Below are 11,516 nucleotides of genomic sequence, written 5' to 3'. Positions count from 1 at the left end.
AGGAATGCATGTCCTGGGGTGACACCGCACAGAGTGGGCCAAGCCCTTCACACATCAACTGAGAAAATACACCACAAGTTTTCCCACAGGACAATCTAGTAAGGACATTTTTTAAAATTGAGGTTCCCCCTTCCAAAATGACTCTAATTTTATGTCAAGTTGACATAAAGCTAGCCAGCACACCAGAGAAGGGCAGATTAAAACTAAGAAATAATTCGATGGCTAACACATATGGCAAACCCTAGAACACACCAGACTTGCAGAGAAAGCAGACTCCAGAGGAAGCTGAGGCACGCCTGCTCGAGAGCCAGTGGTCCCATGTGCAGATTTCCTCAGATAGGGCCTGCATACTGTTGCCATGGTGATAATGGCGGTGCCTGGTCCCTCGATCCACCAACAGTCAGAGAAGCTCTGCAGTCGAGATACTGTTTAGCAGACAGCGCAGTTTCTGTTGGATACTAAGTATGGCTACAGAACCTCAAATTCCTAAGTGTGTTGCTGGTGGTAGCCTGTTGGTTCCCCGGGGAGTGAATGGAAAAATCAGAGAATTCACACGCGTGAGCCGTGGAGGCTGCTAAGCCGTGGCTTGGTGGGAAACCCGAGCCATGGAAACTGAAGACAGATGGGAACTGCCTAGCAGACTCCTTGTCATTGTGTTGATTCCTGTTTTCTTTCTTTCTTCCTTTCTTTCTTTCTTCCTTTCTTTCTTTCTTTCTTTCTTTCTTTCTTTCTTTCTTTCTTTTTTTTTTTCTGATGGCAAGCCCCAAATTAAAATCTTGCTATTTCACAGAAAAAAAAAACCAAACTACATATGACCACTGACCTGTAAATAATAAATTAATCCATTGGATGTAGAGTACAGATTAATTTTATGGTGTGGAAACCTGAAGTGCCTAAATATTGTATAACGTTTTTATTGTAAAGTGCTCTGCTCCATAAGCATTCTCCTAGGCTGACCTAATCTTACATGTAGGAACTCGAATGATTTTGAGCAGACCGTTATTATGTTTAAAGCAAAGAATGTGTTTGATTATGTTGCTTAATTTGTATTGTTTCTTGTTTATTATTTTTACTAAAACGCAAGCATTTCCATAGTAAATATTTGCTGGAATCTGTGCAAGTCTGTGACTTCTTTGTTTTAAATAAACAAAGCAAACGTGGGTTACTTTGAGCAAAGAAAACATCTGTGAAGGAAAGAATGTGAATCCTAATACACGGGATTCTGGTACTGAGCAATAATGAATAAATGTTGCTTAATTTTAGGTTGTGTATTTAAAACACTAGTTTAAACAGCTATTTACACTGTTTAGGGCAGTTTTGATGGCTACTTTTCTACGGTTGATTTGGTTTTGGCTCATTGTTCTAATGTTTGGGTTGTTCTGTGTTATAGAGAAGCCAAGAGGAGATAGTTCAATCTACCCTTGACTTTGTGCTGAGGGCTGGAAAGACGGCTTAGCATGTGAGAGCATCAGCTGCTCTTGCAAGATCTGGATTTAGATCCCAGTACATATATACAAGATGGCTCATAGCTGCACATAGCACCAGGTCTAGGGTATCTGCGCCCTCTACAATCACCAGGTGATACACTTACATGCATGCAAGCAAAATACTCATACATATTAATTTATTTTTAATTATTATGCAAATTTGTGTGTTTGTAGGCATGGGAAACATATGTGTCTAGCTGTCAGAGATCAAGTCTCACCTCTCTCCCTCTCCCTCCTTCCCTCCCTCCCTTTCCCTCCCTCCTTCCCTCCCTCCCCCTCCCTCCCTCCCTCTCTCTCTCTAGCATTTATCACTGGCCTGGAACTTTTCAAGTAAGCTAGGCTGGCTAGGTAGCCTCAGCCTCCCCAAGAGATGGCAATACATACCAGCATGCTGAGTTTCTTCTGTTCACATGGGGGCTGCAGATTGGCCGAGATGTCTCCCAGTCTCCCAGCCTAGTTGCTGTTTACTTTTAACAAATGAAACAAGGCTCACAAATTGGAATGGAAAATCATCAAAGCAGATTTATAGGATCCAGTTACTTCTGGGGCGACCCATCTGTCCACTCATCACACCGTCCGGCCCAGACTCAGAAGCTAGCTAGCCTGTGTGGCTAAGGTTAGCTCGCATGACTTTCTCTGGACTATACCAAAGCCCAGAGGATGGCTGGCTGTCCTAAATGTTTCTCCAAGAACCCAGTCAGCTCTTTTAGTGGGAGATGAAACATCCACATTTATCTTGATGACCAACAGAAACTTCATTTACAAAGGCTTCATTTTTACTTTTAATTAGGTGTATATGTATGCGTCATAAGGGGAGGTGGGGTTGAACATTTGAGTGAGATCAGACTCCCTGCAGCTGGAGTTACAGAGGTTATGAAGCTCCAGAGAAAGGTGCCGAGGACCCAATTCTGTCTGTAAAGGCAGTGTTAATCATGACCAGTTTTCTCTACCAACATGGCTCTCCACCAGGACTGAGTTTTTGCTTGTGGCTAGATATTCATTTGTCTGTCTGTCTGTCTGTCTGTCTGTCACAATGATGGGGTTGGGGAAAGTTGCTGCTACATCAGCAATAGGTAGAAACATAAATGCTGTCCAGTACCTGGGACAGAGCTTCAGTCATAGGAAACTAAGGATCCCATAGCACAGCTGTCATCGGTGCTGAAGATCAGAAGCCGGCTCCTTGGAGACACAGACATTGGAGTGTGGCCTGATAATCTCTGGCTTAGAGCATATCTGATCGAATGAGCCTGCATCGCTTTAGTGAGAACAGCCATCGTCATGAGTTCCAGGAAGGGAGCGCCATCCTTCCGACAGAGCCCTGAAGAGTCATGTGGCATCCCCCGACTTAAACAACTCTTCCTGTTCCCCAGGATCCTTCCCTGGTGAGGTAGGGAGGATCATACGCTGCCATCTCCTGAGAAGAAGTTTGTTTCAGAGATACCCAAGTACCGTAATATATCCGGCCAGAGCCACGGCAACACAATGTGATTGATAAATATTGGAGCTGGATCACTCCAAGCTGTTTTTTCCTCTCTCCTGACACTTAGACAGAAGGAAAACAATTTAAAACCTAAACCTGATGCTAAAACCCCTCAGAGTAGTGACTTTATCTGTCAGTAAGAGCCAGAAGTTCCTAGGCTTTTACCTGAACATGGCAATGTGTTTTGCTTGAGTAATGCATTTATAAATATAAATATATTGTGAATATATTATAGAGTATGTATAATGTAAAGTATCTTTTATAATCAGGTAAGAAGCTGCGGGCTTGAAAAATGGTGCAGTCAGCAAAGTGCTTGTTGCTTAAGCAAAGAAAGGACCTGAGATCCTATTTCCAGCACCCAATAGAAGTATTGTGTGCTTCTTGAGTCTCCGTGCTGGGAAGGTAGGAGGGACACCAGAGAGGGGTCATCCCTGAAACTCACCAGAGAGCCAGGCTTGCCATATGGGCGATTCAGTGATATGCCTTGTTTCTAAATAAATGAATGAATGAATGAATGAATAAATAAATAAATAAATAAATAAGGTGGTGAGTTATGAAAGAAGATACTTCAAACTCTGATCTCCACAGGTCACGGGCATATAAACACACATGCGTGCACCCCTACGTGTATGTGTTCACATACTCTACTAATACACACACACACAAATCAGATAAAAGATTATCTATACAATTATCTCTGTGATTAGCAACCATTTCATAACATCTAAGTGTAATGCAGTGATATAACATACAACATGATACTCCGCAATATAATTACGCATGCAATTGCCTACAGAATTCCAGAGACTCATGAGTATTTTGGGACGTGTAATTAGGCTGTGTATACACTCCCCTGGCTGCTACAGACGTGCCTTTTTTTTTTCTCAAGCTGCTTCTAGTATGACATTTTCAAACTATGTCTCATAGTAAAGAGGTTGAGGAGGGTTCACAGTTCTCAAAGCTTTGGTTATTTTCTTCAAGCCTGTTCCAGGTAGATGTTACCCTACAGGGGTATTTTTCAAGCTCTGGCAGTCTGTGGCCATGTTTGTGACCCGAGGAATGTTTCTTCTTCTAGTCTCACAGGGAGATAAAAAGCCTGCCTGCTGTCGCTGGCCTGCTCCAGGTCATTGGTGAAGTTAACTGAACAGGGGGAGAGAATTCCTGTTAGAGATATACCTGGATCCCAGACAGAGCAGCCAGACATGTCACCAACAGGTGGCAGAAGTTGTAGCTGATTGCTTCTTGGTGGGAGTCTCTTTGTCTTACTGGCAATCCTTGAGACAAGCCTTAGGACTTGAAAATAAATCTGTGTCAACTATTTTGTCAATAGCCACTAATAATTCCACAAGGTCCAGGAAGCCTTCATGCAGCTGCTGATGGGAACAGAGGCAGAGACCACCAGCCAACCCAAGACCTGGGCAGATAGAGCCCAAATTAGAGACCTCGATCTGGTCCCTCTGCTTGGAGTTGGGGAAACACCGAGGAGGAGGAGGAAGAATCCTAGGAGCCAGAGGGATTGGGAACACAAGGGAAACCTGTCCAAGGAATCAACTAAGCAGAGTTTATGGCACTCAGAGACTGAAGCAGCAATCACAGAGCCTGCATGCGTCTGTACTGCGTCCCCCGTATACATGCTGCGGTTGGTTGTTAGCTTGGTGGTTTTGTGTGACTCCTAATAGTAGAAACAGGATATCTGTAACTCTTTCACCTGCTCTCTGGCCCTTTCTTCTCCTACTGGATTTGTGCCAAGTCTTATTGCATGACATTATACCATGTTCGGTTGACACACTTGGGTGGACTGTACTTTTCCAAAGGGAAATGGAGAAGGAGTGGATCTGGAAGAGAGGGGAGGTGGGGTGGGAAGAAGACTGGGAGAAACAGGAAGAGAAACTACAGCCCAAATTAGAGGTGAGGTATTATATGAATAATAATAATAATAATGAATTTTAAAAAATAACAGCACAATGTCTATGATAAATGCAACTTCAATTACACTTATGTAAATGAAAAAGAAATTCACAAGGCTCCAGGTTCCTGACTGAGAAAACTTTTTTGAATTCTACAATCATTGTTCTCTCTCTCTCTCTCTCTCTCTCTCTCTCTCCTCTGTGTGTGTGTGTCTGTCTCCCTCTCTCTCTCTCCTGAACATACACAAACACACACACACGCACGCACGCACACACACACACACACACACACACACACACACACACACACACACACTGTCTTGAATTTGGCAATCCTTACTTTGTCTCACATTCTCTTCTGACATACTCTCACCTCCTCTCTCCTCTCTCTACTACCCTGCTCTCTTGCACTCTGCTTCAGACCTCTCTCATCTCTCCAGTGTGCTGCACCCTGCTTCCCACCTGAACAACTGCCAAGTCATTCTCCTATCTTATCTCCAACTTTTAACTTGAAGCTTGGAATCCATACCTTGCCATTGGAGTTGAAGGCTCCAAGCTGTCTGAGCTTGCTCAGTCTTCAAGGCTACAGGATGAACGGTGTAGCATCCTATGTTTTAAAGTGGTTCTTAAACTCTGGAGGCCATGTGTCTCACTGCCCAGCATAGCAAAGGAAGTATAGCTTTAGTGGTCCTATGTCATTGTGAGCATCCTAATTTCATCTTTTATCTGTTCAACTCATAAAAGCTATCTTAATGTTAGTTTGGTAACTCGTGTGAAAGGGATTATAGGAGAGATTAGAGCTGCTGTCTCAGTGCTCTGAGAATGTAAACCACATCTTCAAGGTTGCCATTTGAACTTTGCGGCCTTTAGAACCTGCACTGGTTCCTCTGTTCCTAGACTGAGATTCTAAAGTGATTTGGAAAGTCTAATCCAGAAAGCTGGGGTGAGAGAGGAGGAAGGCTCTTCATCCCAGTTTATCAACTCTGGGTTAGGTTGTGTATCCCCAGAGTTCCACAGGCTACTGGATGAACCATCCTCCTGGGGTCTTAGACCCAGACTAAGCTCTAGCCTGTCTTTAGAATGATCTCTGTAGTCTTTGGATTTTTGAGCAGCAAGGACAGAGGAGCAGGGGAGAGGTGTTCTGTCCTTGTCACCTCTGGGCTCTGAGGCAGCACTATGGACTTTGGGATATCTGATCCATGTTATCAGTGTTCAAGTTTTTATGTGTCTGATACATGGGGTGCATTTGTGTTCCTGTTATGTGTCCTATAAACCTTAATGGTGGACCTGGACCTTCTTCGCCTGCCTACTGATTTCATTCCCTTCAAAGGAAGTGGATTTCCTCTGAGGGATGAAAAGATGCTGCTGTACTCTGAGCTCCCTGGGCTAAAGTCAAGGAGCCAGGCAGTAGGGTTCTTGCTTTCAAGCAACACGTTGAAAAGCCAATGCCTTCTCATATCGTATCTCACCCTGTCCTCATCCTCTAGTTAAGAGGGAAAAGCCATTTTTTAAAACCACCTTCAAACTATTTCAAGCATACATAGGAGAGTCTTTGATTGACTTGCTTGGATCCTGGCTCACTCCTGGTTACAGTCTGTGGTGGTGGAAGAATTTTACTGGCTTGATGTGGATTCCACGCTTAGTGCCGTAGAGTTGGACAGAGTCATAACAAAGAAGGCATAGGGCTTGCAGAGCCAAGCTTAAAACCCACGAGTGACGAACATCACACTAAATGCTGGGCGTTTCATGAACAGCACTGAGAAGCTAGACAGTACTCAGAGCTGTGTTAACAAAGAAACTTTCAACCACCATGATCAGGAAGAGTGAAGGAATGAAATGGACCAGACACAAAGTAGGTGCTTTACATGGACCACAGTAATTACAATAAATGATCTTGGTATATAGTTTAATTTGATTTAGCCAACGACACTCCTGTGTGCACGTGGCATACACAGACAGGTGCATGTGTGTGGGCATACACACACACACACACACACACACACACACACACGCACACACACACACCCTTCAGGATTGGATATAGGTGGGATACACTCCTGTGTGCACATGTGCACACACACACACACACACACACACACACCCTTCAGGGTTGGATATAGGTGGGATACACTTCTGTGTGCACATGTGCATACACACACACACACACACACACACACACACACACACACACACACACACACCCTTCAGGGTTGGATATAGTTGTGATAAAAAAGTCAGTGCAGGAGAATGCTGTCTGCCCTATTGGAGGGTGAGTTGCCTGACACCAGAGAATATTGTCAGTTTGCAAAGGGCAAATGTAAGCTCAGCACTTCACTAATCACCTACTGGTAGGATTAATTTTCTGGTCTTGCTTTTGGGCCAAAAAAGTAACTATGGGTCACGTTGACTTGACAGCAAGTGCCGCTTTTCTTTAGCAGTCCCCGACAGATCCACACTGCAGGGATCCACTCATATACTTACGTGAATGGTTGTGACTCTGACATGCCACAAACCACGTAATTTAGCACAGCTCTGGAATTCCTGATGAAGAGGAAGAATCAATTTGAGGGGTTACTTGCTATAAATTACCTGCATGCCCAAGAAAGTGCATGAGTTAATGGTTATTAAACCTGGAATAGTGATGGCCAAATGCATTGTTGCATAGCAACCGCCAAGCACAAACCCACATTTCTCTTTCTCTTTGTTTCTTTCTTCCTTCTTTTCTTTCTTTTTTCTCTTCCTTTCTTTCTTCCTTTCTTTCTTTCTTTCTTTCTTTCTTTCTTTCTTTCTTTCTTTCTTTCTTTCTTTCTCTCTTTCTTTCTTTTTATTTTACATACTCACTGCAAACAGCATCTCTGGTTCATTAGCAGGGGCCTCTATCACTTCTCACCTAAAACCATATGGAGGTTCCTTTCATAACACAATGTCTTCTTGGCAGTCATTCAGTCATTTGAAAAACTCCTGCTCTAATGAGCTCCATCCCATTGCTCTAGACATGGGGAAGGTTGATCCTTCAAAAGCCAGAGGAAACCTGAGCCACATGCCGGCCGTCACTGGCATAGGTTTTCTTTCTGTCTGCCTTCGTGCTTACTCAGCCATGCCCAGATGGGAAGAGGAAGGGTGAACTCTTTGGGAAACACCCGAGCTTAGCAGATTGAAGGCCTTGTCGTTAGACATGCATGCCAAGCTTGTTGTGGTGAGTTCCACTAATCTGGGGTGGCTGGAAAAACATGAATGTATGGGAACAGAGTGTGAGGTGCATAGAGTGGGAAAATGCCATAACGATATCTGCTAGTTAGTATGCTAAACTTAATCAGATTAAAAATTAAGATTGAAGACAGAGATTGCAAAATCCAGTGCCCACGCTGTCTAACAAGTCAAGGAGAATGGCAGCTCTCACACAGTACCCACCTCAAGGACGTAACAGAACCATGGGGGATGTATTACCTGTTGGCTCACAATCCTGGGAAGAGGGGCAGACAGTAGTTAAGAGGTACAGACCAGAGTTCCAATGAGATTTCCAGCCACAAATGAGCTACCATCTTTCAGAGACAATAGAATTTTTTTTTGTACTGAAAACTACCAGGGCTTACATTTTGGTTACTAATTTAAATTTATTTTAATTGTGTATGTTAAAAAAAACTAGAATTATAGGGGCTGGAGAGATGGCTCAGCGGCTAAAAGTACTGCCTGCTCTTCCAGAGGTCCTGAGTTCAATTCCCAGCAACCACATGGTGGCTCACAACCATCTGTAATAGGATCCAATGCCCTCTTCTGGCTCACAGGTACATATGAAAATAGAGTAATACATGAAATAAATAAATCTTTTAATTTGCGAACATGTAATATTCAGGAAACTCTCAGTGAGGCAAAGTGATCTTAAACAGTGTGAATGGAGCCATCCTAAGGACAAGAACAGTAGTAAGGACAGGCAAGGCTATGGGGGAGAGAAGAGGGGGCGGGAAGATGCTACACTGCTAACTTTAATGCTCGAGGAGGAGGACTGCGCCTTGAGGAACACAAGCGCCTTTTAGAAGCTGAAACTAGTACGGAATCCTTTCCTCGCAAACATTTGGATTTTTAACCCCATTGCCCTTTGGTTTTCCAAAACTGTAAGTAACATATTTGTGATTTTTTTTTGGGGGGGGGGGTGGGGCATGGCACCTCTGCCCATTGTCACAGCGACATTAAAAGTGGATGACATCGGAATCCTGTTCTCACGTAACACTTTCTATTTAATTCTTGTTTAAAAACAGGATTTAAGCTTGCTATTCTCTGGCTGGGTTCTCAAATGTGATTAATGAATCCCCCCCTCCCCAATTTGTATGACTGAGAACTGGAAGAGAAATGAAGACATCCATCATTATTAGTGGTTATTGTGGTCGTTTTTGATGCCACTTCTGATCCAACCTCTGACATCTCGGAATGCATGGAATTTTTGTTTCTTTGTTTCACAACAATAAGTTATCCAATAGTTCATTTGATTTCTGATGCTAACTATGCAGCTAACACAGGAAAGATTCACTGATATAAAGCAAGCCAAATTCAAAGGGCTATTGTGAATGTAATTCCAAGGTATCCACATTGCTACCTTGCCAACTGGAGTTACCTGATAGCTTGCTTCCTTTTTCTATGATTGGATGGTATGGGATGAACCACATGCTCAAGTCCCCTGCTTATGAATCCATCTTTCTGCAGCCAATCTCAATCCTGGAGCTATCTGGGGGTCTCACTGGGATGTAAGAAAGTACACTCCTTACAAGGGAAGCATCGGTGGTGTTAGAGATGTTGCATCTGTAACTGTGGACAGGGGTCAATTTTCTTCTAAGCATACCTTCCTCACTGGCACTCAGCCCATACCAAACTGGCTAGGATACTTTATCTGACCTCCTCTGACTTCATTGCTCCCAGAGCGTGACCCCAGTGTCTGCATCTGTCAGTCTTCCTTGATGGCTGGATTCCAGTTGAGTCCGTGAAAGGGCATCCAAGGAAGCAGAGCAGAGAGCTGGAGAGCACACTATTTATTTTCCAATGTTTCTTTCTGTTTTAGCCTCCGAAGGCTAAGATAAACATGTCTCAGTCCTTGTCCCTTTAGGTACTGGGCTACTGCTGACACCCCACTAGGTCAGGTCTCTGAGTACTTCACTATCTCCATTGAGTCTCCTACATCCTGTACAACTTTAAATAGAGTCTTCAATAAAGTCCTCTGAACTCTTTAAGTAGGACTTACTTTCTTACAGGCCTGGCCAGCTATGCCATTTGCAGATTCTCTCTCTCTCTCTCTCTCTCTCTCTCTCTCTCTCTCTTTCAGAAATCCAGAAAAAAAAGGTATTGCTAAAGGTTCCAAAATCAAAAGCTCTGTCCTTAAACCTGTTGTCTCTTTATTAATTTCTTATAATGTTTCTCTTTCTTATTCAAAGTAAATATAAATGGAATTCTTGACAGTATTAATGAATTTCTTTCATCTTTTATTTTGTGTCATGCCAAGTTAGATGCTGTAGAATGAGATTATGTCACACGCAGAATTATCAAAATCACTCCATCTGTATTTCACGCATGCTCATGTATTTCATTGTCCTCAGAGAAGACCCGCTGAAGGAGACTGGCTTCCTCAGCTGTTTTGGTTTTGTGGACATGCTCTGTCTACATCCTTTGCCTTCATTTTGCTGATGGAAAGAACACACAGAAAGACAAAGGATTGCTGGCTTTCTTGTTCTTTTGCAGCCTCTTTCTAGGAATGTGCAGTTGTCTAGTTCAAGACTGAGGTAATGAAAGTTGTGATTGGATCCCATGATCCTTCATGTTCCCCACAGCAACACTGTTCTTTCTGAGTGCACAGCAGATGCTGGATCAAATAGAAAACGTGCCCCAAGCCCTCGGCTCTCATCTTTACTGTGCCCTTTATGGATGCAATCTTCTGGCCCTGGTTCTGTTTGTATCTTCTGCATGTTCAGTAGAATTCTGTGTGGGCCACTAGGAGACAGCTTAGTGGGTAACACGCTTGCTGTGTATGCCTGAGGATGTGAGTTGGAATCCTCAGCATCTACATAGACGTTGGGTGCGGGGGAGTGTGTCTATGACCCTCATGTTGGATAACTGGACACAGGTAGGTGTAGGGGCCTCAGGGTCAGTCAGTCTAACCAAATCAGTAAGCATCAGGCTCTGTGACTCTGTCTCAAAAACACAGGTGGAGATGATCAAAGAAAGACACACTTCAGTGTCTGACAGGAGGAGGAAGCGTGTGTATGTTGGGTGGGGTGTTATGTAACAATTCTCACTGACTTGAAATATTTTGTTACAAAAGGAAGCTCATTCCGACTCAGGAATTTCCGAAGGGGGCGTTCTTTGGCTCTTTAAGGCTCCAGGATGTAATAGACTCTCAAATCAGGAAGTCCCTGAAGCTGACCAGACTTCCAAGTCCTGTCCTTTCCCAAGTTACATGACCAGTAAGGACTGCTGAAAAGAAAAACCTCCCCAAGCTGCCCAGCTGCCTGAAGGTCATGGAGGAAGCTCCACACATCCTGCTTTAAGAGTCATTTCCTATGCTGGGTCTTCTGTGATGCAGATGTCCTTGAGTCATCCTGGTCCTGTAAGTAACTCTTTACCCACACTCCAGTACGTGACCCCGATGAATTCGTGCGT

General features: G+C 43.7%; 1 non-coding gene across 1 annotated transcript; it reads left to right on the top strand.

The window, feature by feature from the left end:
- The first annotated feature begins 212 nt into the window (after positions 1-212).
- Gm26489 lies at positions 213-476 on the top strand. The gene has a single exon (XR_003954183.1).
- Positions 477-11,516: the final 11,040 nt, after the last annotated feature.

Source organism: Mus musculus, chromosome 2 (assembly GCF_000001635.26).
Source record: "Mus musculus strain C57BL/6J chromosome 2, GRCm38.p6 C57BL/6J".
Taxonomy (NCBI): domain Eukaryota; kingdom Metazoa; phylum Chordata; class Mammalia; order Rodentia; family Muridae; genus Mus; species Mus musculus.
This window is presented reverse-complemented; position numbering and strand designations above follow the sequence as displayed.